Source organism: Xyrauchen texanus, chromosome 17 (assembly GCF_025860055.1).
Source record: "Xyrauchen texanus isolate HMW12.3.18 chromosome 17, RBS_HiC_50CHRs, whole genome shotgun sequence".
Taxonomy (NCBI): domain Eukaryota; kingdom Metazoa; phylum Chordata; class Actinopteri; order Cypriniformes; family Catostomidae; genus Xyrauchen; species Xyrauchen texanus.
In genome coordinates, this window is record NC_068292.1 from 29,667,165 (window position 1) to 29,683,134 (window position 15,970).

General features: G+C 41.5%; 1 protein-coding gene across 1 annotated transcript in view; it reads right to left on the reverse strand.

Moving 5' to 3' along the window:
• Positions 1-15,970, reverse strand: part of LOC127658425 (protein tyrosine phosphatase type IVA 3-like) — a 47,378-nt gene that overhangs the window by 30,596 nt on the left and 812 nt on the right. The window lies entirely within an intron of this gene.

Below are 15,970 nucleotides of genomic sequence, written 5' to 3' on the forward strand. Positions count from 1 at the left end.
AAAAGAAAGAACTCAATTTACCACTTTCATACAAAACTTTTACTTTTAAAAAATTATCTGAAAAAATAAGAATGTATTTTAAATAGTAGATAACAGTTTCTTCTGATTACTGTTTAGTCGTCCAATTTTAGTAATTTATTTGCACAAAGAAATTGTTAATATACTGTGTAAGGAAGAAGAAAATAACAGTGTGCAAAGTTCAGCAACCACATGTGTGTATTAGCAAACTAATTTTCTCAAAAAAAGATTGAATCAAACCAAATTTACATACAGTGCACAGTGATTCTGACGTATCCAGCAAGGCGCAAACAGTTTACATGGATCGCCTGCTTGGATTGTCACAGGCAGACATTTACATTTACATATATGCATTTGGCAGACGCTTTTATCCAAAGCGACTTACAGTGCACTTATTACAGGGAAAATCCCCCCGGAGCAACCTGGAGTGGAGTGCCTTGCTCAAGGACACAATTGTGTTGGCAGTGGGGATCGAACCAGCGACCTTCTAATTAACAGTTATGTGCTTTAGCCCACTACGCCACCACTACTCTGGCAGACTATCATGTAACATTTGTAAATCAGAAGAACAGAGTTTTGATCCTGGTTGATGTGAAGCGCTCCTATAAAAAGCATCCATCAGCCAGGATCAAAACTCAGTTACATGATGGTCTGCCTGTGACAATCCAAGCAGGCGATCTGTGTAAACGGTTTCTGCATGAGCAACTTCAAAGTAAAAATGCTTCACTTGAAGAAAATGCTGGATTTTCATGAGTGTTTTTTTTTTCGTTTAGCACCACAGCAAAGTAATTTGAATAAATGCAATCTAATATGCTCATCTGTGCTGGTTCATGTTTTGGAAAGCAGTGTCACTGAATGAGAAGAAGCCAGAGAAACTTAAACAAGTGCTCTCCAGTGCTCTGACGACAGCTGAATGTTGTAATACGCGCCACTGAATTTTGTTAAATTCACTGGCGAATGCCGGTGCACAAGTTAAATTACCTCCAAGTTTTGCACAGAGTGTGTTCTGATGATTAGACTGGGAGGAGATTTTATAAAAATTAGACGGAGGGCCAGATTAAAAATGATTGGTGGGCAGCATTTTGCCTGCCAGTTGAATAGCCCTACTGTAGATAAACAGATAAAATTTGTCAATGCAATCTAAAAACTAGCAAATCTAACTAAACAAAAATTTGTTCTTCATTATCATAATTTAACATAAAAAGGAAGGAAATTGCTCTGAGGCAACAGCACATTCACAAACTACTTGTAAAAGAGCAAAAATTAAGCATGACATAAACACACCGGATGCTAAATAAAATGTCATTCTTAAATATAAACAGTAAACACATAAATACTTATCCTTTCAATCAAACTGCAGTCATCTGCTCTGACCTCCTTTGCAGCTATGTAGCTGTCAAATTACAAGCTTTGTTTCCCATGAATGTGACCTACTTCTAAAGTTTCTTCTTTCTGAAATCATCAAAAAAGTATTTTACATCTGAAAGGAGAATGCGGCAGACACTGCCAGACAAGTTCTTAGCACTGGGAAATCAAGAGACCAAATGGTGCAGCATCTCATTTACAATATAATAAAAGCTTCTTTTAAAATAATGTTCTTACTAACCATGTACGTCACCTACCATGAGTGTATTGTGCTATCTGCATCCAATAGTTTGAGGGATCTGAGAGAGCTGTTCCACTAAGAATAACAGCATAACCCTTTATTTGGCAACAGTGCACTTCAGAAACCTTTACTACTTTCTTCCCCATTTTTGCCTCTGTATGTGGCTGGCAGGCAGCCAGGAACTGTCAAGCATTGGTAACGTTAAATGAGGCCACACTGACTGACAGGCAGAAATGCAGTGGGAGGGCCCTGCAGCTTATATCTTCTATAAAAAAAACTACTACTATGTAGCAGTAAGTAACAGGTTTCTAAGACTCTAGGCCCCGGAAGACTTTGTTCTCAGGGAGGAATTCCCAGCAGTAGGTTTCAGATCAGTGCATGCTGGGTAAATGTCACATACCCTTTGGGCTGACTTTCCTCAAATGAAGGCGCTTGCTTTGATTATGCTCAATGAGTCTCTGGACGAATAACAGAGATAATCCTCAAATAAAAAAAGAAATCCACACACACAAACTATAGCATTTGTGTCAAAATGGAAAACAGATGAGAGGGAGGCAGAGGTGGTAAAATACAGGGAAATGTAACGATAGAAAAAGAATGAAATCAAAGAAAACATTCACACCCCCCACCCCTTCATCCTGTTTTAATTTCTTACTGATTTTCCAGCTTTGCTCACTTTTTCCTAATAAAAAGGAGAGTATTCACTTGCTGTGGAGGAAGCCACCCCATGCCCCATGGTGGCAGCTTACGTCATTGGTTAGACTTCAGTATACAGAGCCAAGAGAAACTCTTCCAACATACAATTCCAAACAGTGGCTTGGATGGTGGGGGTGCAGTGCATAGGAAGACACCCATCCCTGCCTAAATGCTTCCTGCCTTACTGACAGAGGTGAGCTTTTGCACACTACAAGTGCACACTACAAGACTTTCAGTTGGTGCCATGCGGCTCAGTCTTGTTTTCCATCATGTTGGTGCACACACTTAACAACTGATCGCAGACTGGGTGTATCAACTACAAGACCATTTGTCCCTGACTGAGGCACATAAATCCCATTTTGACCACTTGTGTTCAGATTTCGAGGAGAGAGTCTTTGATATCTATCTTATCAAAATTCCCTTTTGACCACTTATGTTCAGATTTCGAGGAGAGAGTCTTTGATATCTTATCATACATCAATCATTTCTTCTGTGTATTACTGAATTAATATAGGATTATAAAGCACAAAAAAGTAAGCGAACACACAAATAACAGAGCACGGTTTCACTTAGCTATACACAAATAATATAAAGAACAGCTGAAAATAAAAAAGACAGAGGGTAGGGAGATGTTTTATTTACCATTTATTATTATTTGTCTCCTGCTTCCCAATACCTTGCTCTCCTCTTGCGATCTCTCTATATTTCATTGGATGTGGCTCACTGTTAGTCTCTTGCTCTTTGGGGTAGTGCACACACCAGATGACAAGACATCTAGATTTCTAGTTGGTTTGAAATCCATAGTAGCTTCTGCAACTTGTTGGGGCAGGTCGCAGGAGTGCGCACAGTTCTGAGACTTCTTGGTGCAGACCAGTAACCAACTCAAAACATTAAAGGAGACGAGCTTGAGTCATGTAGTGTGCAATAGGCTTTACACTCCTGGCCTGCACCTAGGGCATTTCCACGGCAGCAGAAGTTGTGCTGGGTCTGTGATTGCAAATATGACAAATACAATGCGAGTTGCGTGTACAATGCAATGTTTATGTCCTTAGATGGACAGTTAAAGGCAATGGAAGCAAATAATCAACATAAAATATTAGTAAAGTATTTGTACTAATTTAATGAGTATTTTTAAAGTATTAATAAAAAATAATTAGACTTATGAGTTAAAAGGCTAATGTACATACTGTAAGGTCCAACTCGAAATGGAGAAGTGTTTACTTGTGTGTCAAGGTAAAACAGCGGAGAGGGAAACTCATTCGACCGCATTTGTGGCATAATGTTTAATGATTATAATATAATTGGCATGATTACCACATACATTTATTTTGGCTTGTCCCTCCTTTTCTTTAAAGGAATATTCAGGGTTCAATTCAAGTTAAGCTGAATCAACAGGATTTGTGTCATAATGTTGATAAACACAAAAATTTATTTCGACTCGTTCCTCGTTTTCTTCAAAAATCGAGGTTACAGTGAGGCACTTACAATGGAAGTGAATGTGGACAATTTTGAGGGTTTAAATGTTTTGTGATTGCATCACATTATGATAACATATAGTATGAGATCATCACAGCTCTTCTTCAGTGTGTCTGTATGATTTGAGCATGCAGGGTGAGAAGATGAAAAGCACACACATCTGAAGCTGAACTAACATAGGTACTCCACTAAAACAACCAATAATTTAGCTTGAAATGTTGCGTTTGTGCCTAGATTAAATCACAACTGCATCTGGGAGAAACAGAGCACCAGTTTTGTTCAGGCTTTCCTTGTCTTTATGACTTATTCACAGTATATTAATGTTCGGTAACACACTGATATAGATGTATGTCCATACAAAATCATACACACTCTCCTCAAAATCCCAACACCAATGAAATAATTAATGGACGTCCACCACAACAACAGCAGTGTTAACTTGACAACGGAATAAACTGCCATATTTCTCACGAAGCAAAATTGCGTCATCAGCACAGCCTTCATCATCCGCGCATGCGGTGGCCATTGACTATACTAAAAGTGTGCAAAGCAGTTGTAGTGTGCATGTGTCGCACACGTTCCTATTCGTTCGCAGTCAGATAAGTATACTCAAAAAGGCAAAGCGGTCTACCTGACGCGAGGCGATCTGGAACACACAAAAACGAAGTATACCTGGGCCATAAGACTCATAATGCCCTTTCGTACTCTCTGATTCCCTATAAACAAATAAAAGGTGATACAATTTTAACATAATAAAAAACAAGACCACTACAACATAAACACACCAGGCAGAAAGCGTGACAGAGGAATCTGTGTTGTTGCGTGGGGGGTTAGGTTAGGTTCAGTTTATTGTCCCCTAAGGGAAACTTGTCTTGCAGCCAGGTAAACATACAGGTGAAACAACAGGTAGCCTAAACACCACATACACATACCAATAAACAACACAAACTACTAATTAAAAACACTGTTACAGTATTACCCACCTACGTCATAGAATTGTGCAAATTTAGCAACCGAATTGCACTTGGTATAAAAGAGTTCTTAGTCCTATTGGACTTAAAACAAGGGACTCTAAATCTCCGACCTGAGGGGAGGACCTCAAAAGAACAATGAAGGGGATGATTTACACAGTCCAATATGGCATCTGCTTTCCTCATAACCTGCCTCTCATAAATATATGTCAAGGAAACCTGTGGACAGCCTATTAATTTACCAGCCACCTTCACAATATGGCGTAGATTATTTTTCTCCCTCAGGCTGATGCCCCCATACCAGGCAATAAAAGCAAAAGTAAGAACAGATTCAATAAAGATTTATAAAATAAATACAGGATAACCTTATCGACATTAAAAGAATTAAGCTTCCTTAGGAAGTACAATCGTTGTTGTCCCTTTTTGCAGATAATCTCTGTGTTAATGTCAAATTTGAGTTTACTGTCTATCACAGTACCCAGGTATTTATACTGCTCTACCACCTCTATGCTTATTCCTTTTATATAGGTGGGTAGAGAGGGGGGTTTAGTATGGTATGCCACCAGTAGGGCTGGGATAAACGATTAATTTTTAAACGATTAATCTAGCGATTGATTTTTTCGATGCATCTATTAATCTAACGATTCATTTTTTTCAGTCCAATTCGATTTCGATTCGATTAATCGACTTGTGACAACACCGGTAATACCGGTTTCATCGGGGGTTGGGGTGTATAAAATGACTTTATTAAATGTTACCTGCTTGGTCCTGTCTGTCAGCGCGTTGTCAGTGTCCTCTATGTATTTTTCACGACATTCATAGCTATAAGCGCATTATTAATAGCTATAAGCGAAAACTTTAGGTGTCGACAACGTATTATAGCCTACTCCAACATCGAGTGCAAAGTGGGGAATTGAAAAAAACTTACGGTGTTCTGTCATCTGCAGCTGCTACCGGGTGGCGCCTCTTCAGATGCTGGTGCATTGCCGTGGTGCTAGAATGGAAGGCCATCTCCATTTTGCAAAGACGACATATCACGGAATTGTTTCCTTTAAATTAAAGAATTCCCATACTTTAGATTAACGAGTGCATGCCGCCTTGCAATTCTGATAGTCTGAGGAGCCACTCGTGTTGCTACTACTCGCCGGCGCCGCCATCTTTGTTTTGGGTCCGACGAATCGACGCGCATATTTTGCGTCAACGTATTTTTTGCCAGGATATACTTTTAGCCTCGATTTTTCGAGTTGGGGCGATGCCAATTTAAGAATCATAGTGCAGTTAAAGGAGTGCAGTCTTTATGCATTTTTGTACAGTTCATGAAATATAACAATAAAACAATTATTAAGACTAATTTTAGCCGGTTTAGGAAGGGACAGGCTTGTGCAATAAAACTACATCTCCCACCATTATATGTAGCTGCACGAAAATGATAAAATAGATAGAGCATTAATTACACGCCTAATGTGCGGCTTACATTTCATTTTGTTCCACTGGTGCCGAGAATGCTTTCTGGCTTCGCCAGTATGAGAATAAGAGAAAGATGACATTGCAAAACGGGTTCATTCTTTCCGACTACAAATGCACATCACATTGTATATACGATCTCCAACCTCATAAGTACGAACTTCCCAGGAGTAATTGAATGCACCATTAGCAACTTGCACAGCGATCTTGTTATTGCAGATATCTTTTCCAGAGCGATCTCAACATTTGTGGTGTGTGTGTGTCCTCCACCTTGTAAAAGGGACAACAATGTTCACTCTGGTCTCAATTTAGTCTGCCATGGTTGTTCGTATTCCCCCAGCTCAACCAAGTAGCCATGCCCCAAACCCAAATACTATTTGTATAAAAGGCTCTCCAAATAAGAAACTTTTATTGCAGGATTTTTATTATGATAAGAGTTGCAATTCCTTACCCTTCCTGTAGAAGGCACCATTGCGTTAGTTTGCGTTTGGCTGAGCCATTGTGTTATATGGAGTGGTGTGGATGGAAGTTTTCTCTGCCTGTTATCTGGATGTTAGTTGGTGATTTGGTGGTTCAAAGTGTTAGTACATGACCATTACGTAAGTGTTATTTGGTTTCTTTATGATTAAACTGTACTGGAAGTACTGGAAGTATTAGTTAACTTTATGAACTTTCTCGGGCATGCCCGGACATGCCGCGATTCATGTATGATCACTTGATCTGTGATGTATACGGTGTTAAATATTACAGTTTACTTTGAGATCTGCCTATAACAATGATACTACAGAAGAGTTAATCTGTATTATATTCTGTTGGATGAGGTTTATTGATAATAACATATCAATATTCAAGTCATTCCTTGGAAGGACCTATAATTCAGTGGACCTCTTACATGGCAAATTCTGTTTGTAAATTGAGTTTTTTCTGTTATTTAAATGTGAAAGTGAATATGCTTGGATTTTGGATTGAACATTGACCGTAATCAAAATATGTTCCCATTTATACTTTATTTGAATGTAACATGTCTGAATGTTGTTTTTCAGACTGTGAATCTTCTGTGATTTATTACACTTTGGAAAGGAAGCTCCCATCTCCTCATTATTCGTGTCCTGACTGACACACAGGGGTGTTTACTGCTAATAAAAGTAGAGTCAGAACCTAATAGTCCAATAGCCTCTCCAACAAATTGGTCCATTGAGCCGGATACAGTATTCATTCCTGCCATCATGGAGTTAGATGAAGAGAATAGGTAAGCAACCAGACCTAAGCACCAAATACGACCACCAGTTCGATTCCAGGATTATGAAGTGAAGCATGTCGGGGGCAGACCTGTGACTGGAAATGTTAATATTACCTCCCTGGGAGACACCCAGCCATGTGACACCTCTCCCGTCATTATGGAACTAAACTGACAATCTCCATGGCGATGCAGCTCAACACACAGACACGTGTGTAGCATCACCAAGCTTCAACTATTCAGAGTACAGCAAACAACTACCTCAATCATCCTCCTCAGCCCAGTGGAACAGTTATCCTGCACCGGAGCACCTTAATAATCTCCAAGCCATCCGTGAAGAGAATGCCAAACTGCTTCAGTCGCAGGAATCCTTCCATGCTGACCTGCTGGAGTTGAAAGAAGTACATACAGAGTTCAAAGAACTAGTTAAAGTTGCCCAAGCACTTCGAGCAGACCTTTGAACAGACCTTGATACCGCTAAAAGCCATACCAGTTCTCCCTGCCACATTGATCAGTATGAGCCAGCTATATCAGCCAATGATAAAGAGTTTCCTGAGCCTCCACCCTGGCCTGAACCCACGGCAGACCATAGGAAGTGTATAGAGTCTATAAAGTTATCAAACCATGGTACTGCTACATACCATGAGGTATCAAGGAGTCTGAGAGACTCTCAAGCTCAATCTTTAATTGAATACCATCATTCAATCAATAGATAGATTTTACCTGGATAAACCTGTTGCTGGGAGCCGAGTCATGTTTAATATAGTTCCTGTGCACATTCAGTATGAAGACCACACTTTAGAAACCTTCGTCCTTCTGGATGACGGCTCTGAAAGAACCATCCTGCTTCCAACTGCTGCCAAACCCCTAGGCATACAGGGCAAGCCTGAAAATCTCCCATTGTGCACAGTGCGAGATGACATTCGAGTTACTCATGGACTCTCTATATCCTTTAAAATTTCACCAACCCATAAGCCTCAGACCAGTTACAAGATCGAACATGCCTTTACAGCAGACTGTCTCAACTTGTCACGTCAGTCTTATCCTGTGGATCAATTGCAAAGGAAGTATAAACAGTCACGAGGCCTTCCTATCCTGCCCTTCAAAGATGCTCAGCCTCTACTTCTTATTGGATCAGATCAGCCTCATCTTATTGCTCCAATTGAGTTTGTTAGATAAGGATCCCCTGGTGGACCTGCTGCCGTACACACACCTGGGCCGGACCTTCCAGGGCCCTGTATCCTTCATGGGGCATCCTGTATCCTCTCCACAATGTCTGCTGACCTCTGTTCGTTCACCAGAAGATGAGCTTTTCAAGAATGTCCAGAGACTATGGCAGGTGGAGACTGTTCCTCACAGGGATGAGAAAGAAGTGACTCAGTCCAAGCAAGATCAGGAGGCTTTAAAGCTGCTTGAAACAAAGACCATCCATACGGAAGTGGAAGGAATTATCAGACTGGCAACACCCTTATTACTACATAAAGATATGCCACAATTGTATGCCCCTGTAGCTTCTTCGCAGTAACGAGAGACATTTGCTGAAGGACCCAGTGAAAGTGGAAACCTATCGAGCAGAAATGGAGAAGCTCGTACGGACAGGAGCTATTCAGGAAGTTACCAAAGCAGCAGTAGACTCTGATATATGTTGGTATATACCTCATCACCTTGTCAGTCATAATGGAAAATCTTGCCTGGTTTTCAACTGTTCCCACCAATACCATGGGCAGAGTCTCAACCAGTACCTGTTTCCTGGTCCTACCCTTGGTGCATCGTTGTTAGGTGTACTCCTTAGATTCAGAGAGCATCCAGTTGCAGTAAGTGGCGACATCAAAGCGATGTTTCATCAGATCCATTACTACGATTCCTCTGGCATGATCTGAATGTAAATAAGCCCCCCAAAGTCTGAATGGCAAGTATTACCCTTCGGCACTACCTGCAGTCCGTGCTGTGACCCTTATGCTCTGCAGCGCCATGTAAATGAGCACAACCTGACAGATGAGTCCATCCGGTTCTCAGTAGGGAGATGTTTTTATGTGGATAACTGCCTGCAGAGTCTGTGCACTACTGATGGAGCTAAACACTTAGTCGATAAACTGAAAGAGATACTAGCACAAGCTGTATTTGAGGTACGCCAGTGGGCCAGCAATATTCCCAGTTTTCTGAGTCACTTACCTCCCGAGGCCCTATCAGAGAGCTTGGAACTTTGGTTGGCTCAAGATAAAGGGGACACACCAGAGTCCACCTTAGGCCTAAGTTGGAACTGGCAGATGGATACCCTTGCATACAAGCACCAATCTGTTGTGTATGAGACTCCCACCCTAAGGAATATCTACAAAGTAGTAGCCACTCAATATGACCCTCTGGGATTGCTTTTACCTTACACTACCCGTGCGAAGAATATCATCAAGCAGCTATGGGGCAAACAGCGGTGTTGGGATGACCCAAACTTACCATCAGGGCTTTTGCAAGCATGGCACATCTGGGAGAACAAACTCACTCACTACCAAATATCACTGTTCCTAGAGCATATGTCCATCCTGAGGTCGATCAAGATGGTGTTAAGTATGAAGTCCACATATTCTCTGATGCTTCAGAACAAACCTATGGAGCTGTGGCATACCTGAAGACCATTGGCAAGAGAGGCCAAGCTTTCATGTCTTTCATTGTAGCTCGATCTAGAGTGGTCCCCAAACGATCACATTCCATTCCTAGATTGGAACTTTGTGGAGCTCTTGTGGCAGCACAGTTGGCTAAATTGCTAGAAAGGGAACTGACCTTGCTTATAGAGAGTACAGTATTGTGGACCGACTCTACCACGGTTCTAACCTGGCTGAACTCAGAATCCTGTCACTATAACGTCTTTGTGGGAAACAGAGTAGCCGAAATCCAGGAGCTAACAGAGAATGTTCCTGGTGTTATGTGGATTCAGCGAATAATCCCGCTGATGACCTCACTAGAGGTAAGCCTCTGAATGCCCTCACCAAACAGAACAGATGGTCTCATGGACCTACCTTCCTACTTCAAGATCCAGCTCCTGGCCTGTGATGCCAAAATCCAACCCGACAGATGACCACACTGAATTACGGAATTCTACCTTCTGCGGAGCCGCCATAGCGTCCTCTCAATCCAGCAACCCTGATGTTTGGAATTACCATACCTGGCAGGAAATCCTTAATGCAACTGCCCAAGAAATCCAAGTAAACCCTACCTCTAATTACTATCTTAACGCAGATGATTCTCACAAGGCAGAAATCCTTATACTTAAGCGGGCTCAGCAGGAGTCCTTTCCCGATGACTGAAATCGATGAATCCAGTGATTTAATCAGAGTTGGAGGTTGACTAAGGAGAGCGGAGGACATTGAAGAAACTGCTGTACACCCCATTGTCTTGGATGCTTCTCATCCTGTCACACGGCTGAGGATTCAGCACTATGATAACAAGTTGCATCATTCAGGACCTGAGTGAGTGTTTGCAGAAATGCAACGCAATTATTGGATCCTCCATGGCCGTGAAGCCATTCGTTGATACCAGCATACATGTCCAGAGTGCCAATGTTGGAGAGCATGGCCAACCATCCCTAAGATATCAGACCTACCCTCAGCCCGTCTCTGCCTCTACAAACCTGCCTTTCATGCCTGTGGAGTAGACTGCTTTGGGCCAATGTTGATCAAGATTGGGAGGCGCACAGAAAAGCGCTGGTGAATAATCTTTAAGTGCATAACGACCAGAGCAGTGCACCTGGACCTCCTCAGAAGCATGAGTGCTGATTCTTTCCTAATGGCTCTGAGGAGATTTATCACACGACGAGGTACTCCTGCAGAGCTGTGGTCTGACCAAGGAACAAACTTCAGAGGAGGCAAGAGAGAACTGGGAGAAGCTTTTGCAACGATCAATCAAATCAAATTACTTTATTGTCACACTACTGTGTACACAAGTGCAACAGTAGGTGAAAGTCTTGTGTGCAGTTCCGAATAACATAGCAGTACCAATTACAATAAACAACATATTTAACATAACAAATGTACACATACTTACACAACAGAATATACAAATGTACAGTAAACAATACACACAATATAGAATACACATACAATAAAAATAAAAAATATGGGTAAGGATATATAAAAATATACAGTCAGTCGTTGAATTGGGGAGAATATATTGACAGTCCAGTGTGTGGTACAAGATGATGATTAATAAAGTGCAGTGCTGATTGTTGATCGTGACAGATTAAGTGTTCAAAATTCTGATTGCTTGGGGGAAGAAACTGTCATGTAGTCGGCTGGTGCAGGTCCTGATGCTGCGATACCGCCTGCCTGATGGAAGCAGTGAGAGCAGCCCATGACTCGGGTGGCTGGAGTCTCTGATGATCCTCCGAGCTTTTTTCACACACCACCTGTTATAGATATCCTTGAGGGAGGGAAGCTCACCTCCGATGATGTTTCTGGCAGTTTGCACCACCCTTTGCAGGTCTTTGCGGTTGTGGGCGGTGCTATTGCCGTACCAGGCGGTGATGCAGCCAGTCAGGATGCGCTCTACAGTGCTGCTGTAGAACAGTGTGAGGATGTGCTGGTTTATTCCAAACTTCCTCAGCCGTCTCAGGAAGAAGAGGCGCTGGTGAGCCTTCTTCACAACGGCCTCAGTGTGGACGGGCCATGTGAGTTCCTCAGTAATGTGGACACCGAGGAACTTGAAACTGCTGACTTTCTCCACCGGTGCTCCAATAATGGTGATGGAGCTGTGTTCTCTGTCTTTCCTCCTGAAGTCCACTACAAGCTCCTTGGTTTTACTGACGTTGAGGGAGAGGTTGTGCTCCTGACACCAGCGTGTCAGAGTGTGCACCTCCTCTCTGTAGGCGCTTTCATCATTGTCAGTGATCAGACCTACCACCGTCGTATCGTCAGCATACTTAATGATGGCATTAGAGCCATGTGTTGCCACACAGTCATGTATGTATAGTGAATACAGGAGTGGGCTGAGAACACAGCCCTGCGGGGCTCCAGTGTTAAGGGTCAGTGATGAGGAGATGTTGCTGCCCATTCTAACCACCTGACGTCTGCCTGACAGGAAGTCCAGGATCCAGCTGCGCAGCGAGCTGTTTAAACCCAGATTCCGGAGTTTCTCATCAAGCTTGGAGGGCACTATGGTGTTGAATGCTGAGCTGTAGTCTACAAACAGCATTCTCACATATGCGTTCCTTTTTTCCAGATGGGAGAGAGCAGTGTGTATTGTAGATGCAATGGCATCATCACTGGTGCGGTTGTTGCGGTAGGCAAACTGCAATGGGTCCAAAGAGGAGGGCAGAGCAGAGCAGATGTAATCTCTGATTAACCTCTCAAAGCATTTGCCGATGATGGGGGTCAGAGCAACAGGACGCCAGTCATTTAAGCAAGTGATTTTGGCTTGCTTAGGTACAGGCACAATGGTTGATGTTTTAAAGCATGTGGGGACTACAGACAGGGAGAGGGACAGGTTGAAAATGTCCGTAAAAACATGGCTCCTGATTTACAGAAACAGCTTGCTCGTCAAAGAATCCACTTTCACTTTAACCCTACATCAGCCCCACACTTCGGAGGAGTGTGGGAGAGGGAGATACAATCTGTTAAGTCTGCTCTCTATACTGTCTTGGGAGTCCAGTCAGTTCCAGAAGAGGTCCTCCTAACAGTACTGTTGGAGGTAGAGGCCATTCTGAACTCTAAACCTTTAGGGTATGTGTCCTCTGATGTTAGAGACAGTGATCCAGTGACACCAAATAGTTTGCTCATGGGGCGGCCAGATGGTTCCTTACCACCAGTAATTTACCCAGAGTCCGAATTGTTGAGTCGCTGACGATGGAGGCATTCACAAGTCTTGGCTGATAACTTCTGGTCCAGGTTTAACCGAAACTATCTCCCAGACCTCCAGACAGAGCAAAAGTGGCAAGCTTCCCCCTCTGACTTAGCAGAGAAAATGGTTGTCATGGTGGTAGATCCACAAATGCCTAGAGTCATATGGTCTATTGGACATGTTATCAAGACCCACCGCAGTCTAGATGGACATGTCAGATCTGCTGATGTAGATATTAAAGGGCAAATCTACACTCGACCAGTAGCACGACTGGTTATACTACCAGATTTGCCAGATAATGGAAATAGTCCTACAAGTCCAAACTGAATTAAGTCACCTTTTAGTAGGAGCAAAGCTGCTTAACAGCTTTGGGGTCAGCTGTATAAAAGTCTCCCAAATAAGAAACTTTTAATGCAGGACATTTATTATGATAAGAGTTGCAATACCTTACCCTTCCTGTAGAAGGCACCATTGCGTTAATTTGCGTTTGGCTGAGCCATTGTGTTATATGGAGAGGATTGCAGCGGTGCGGATGAAAGTTTTCTCTGCCTGTTATCTGGATGTTAGTTGGTGATTTGGTGGTTCAAGGTGTTAGTACATGACCATAAAGTAAGTGTTATTTGGTTTCTTTATGTTTAAATTGTACTGGAAGTATTAGTTAACTTTATGCACTTTCTCGGACATGCCCGGACATGCCGCGATTCATGTATGATCGCTTTATCTGTGATGTATACGGTGTTAAATATTGCAGTTTACTTTGTGATCTGCCTATAACAATATACTACAGAAGAGTTAACCTGTATTATATTCTGTTGGATGAGGTTTATTTGTACAAACAGTTTGTGTGTACATTGATTTGGGTTTATTGACAATAACATATCAATATTCAAGTCATTCCTTGGAAGAACCTATAATTCGGTGGACCTCTTAATTGCAAATTCTGTTTGTAAATTGAGTTTTTTCTGTTATTTAAATGTGAAAGTGAATATGCTTAGATTTTGGATTGAACATTGACAGTAATCAAAATATGTACCCATTTATACTTTATTTGAATGTAAAATGTCTGAATGTTGTTTTTCAGACTGTGAATCTTGTGTGATTTAATACACTTTGGAAAGGAAGCTCCCATCTCCTCATTATTTGTGTCCTGACCGACACACAGGGGTGTTTACTGCTAATAGAAGTAGAGTCAGAACCTAATAGTCCAATAGCCTCTCCAACACTATTAACCTGTTTCAGTGGCATCACTTTTCTCTTGCAGCCACTATATTTTTGACCATCAGCTGGAGGAAACAATGGCGGTGAATCAAAAAATACCAATAAAGAAAAATATCAAATCTCTTTTGATCCATGGCAAGTCCAGGAAAGGTTCATGCAGGTCTAAAGGAGCACAAATATTGCCAAATAGGACTTTCGTGGACATTTAAATATATTTTATCCATGATTCATCTCTTTAAGCCAGCAAGTCTGATGTGTGCCATATGAGTGCACACGCCCACTGGGCCATCACCGTAAACATTTCTTCTAGATGTTTTTATTTTTATTTTCAGGTCTGATGTGGTCACAATATTGCAAAACTGTCTGTGATGATCCTGTCTGTATGAACGTAAGAGCTGCTTTTAACTCCTGAAGAAGGCTTTCTTCAAATAATAATCCAATTTTACAACTTCGTTGCCATGACGACATAATGCAAAAATCCTAAAATGCCCATATAACAATGATTTAAACAACAGTTAAATAATACACAAATTTTAACAGAAGAATTCATGCAAGTGCTTTTGAATAAATTATAAGCTTCTAATCTCTGCATTTAAACCCTCCAAAAATTGTCCACTTCCATCGTAAGTACCTCAATTTACTTACATTTTTGCTTTAAAAAAACAAAAGAGGTACAAGTCTGAATTATTTTATTTTGTGATCAACATGATGCCACAATTGCTGTTACTTGTATTGAAACCAGAATATTAATTTAGCCTAAATCAAGCATATTAAATAACCAAAGTCTTTTAAGTGTGTCGCTTGCATTTGCAAGTTGCTTTGGACAAAAGCTGATAAAAGAATGCATTTAAATATCCATCTTTGCAACTGAATTCCAGTGAACAGTCTATCATAAATGAGGAATGTAAAACAAACATTTTCCACAATGAAAACAATTCAACTGATGCAATTAAATATTCTTTGGTAGTATAAGATTTCAAAGTAACTTGACATCATAGATTAACCAACAGAGGACAAAACCATCTGAAAAACTGCTTGAGTGTCAATGCCAATAGCACACAATAGAACTCGAGCTCAAAAACTTGAGCTAATGGTTCACACAGATCATTTCTCAACAATGACAGCTTTATGTCCACTTCTTACACCAACATTCATTTGAAACAGCCATGTGCAGCTGTGTAGAAAAACTGAAACATGAACTTGAGATATCCAGGCTCAAGAAAGCTCTTTTATGGGAGCATCTCTTCCTGAGAACGCAAACCACAGCTTAAGCAAAACTGAACCATCAGGCTGTTCAAGCGACAAAAGCATAACAACATACATGCAAATAATGCACCGATGCATCATTAGAGAAGGTTTAAATACTTCAGCGCCCATAAATGGGCATGCATCCAGACAAAGAGACCCCCCACCACCACCACACACGCACGCACGCACGCGCGCACGCACGCAAGCACA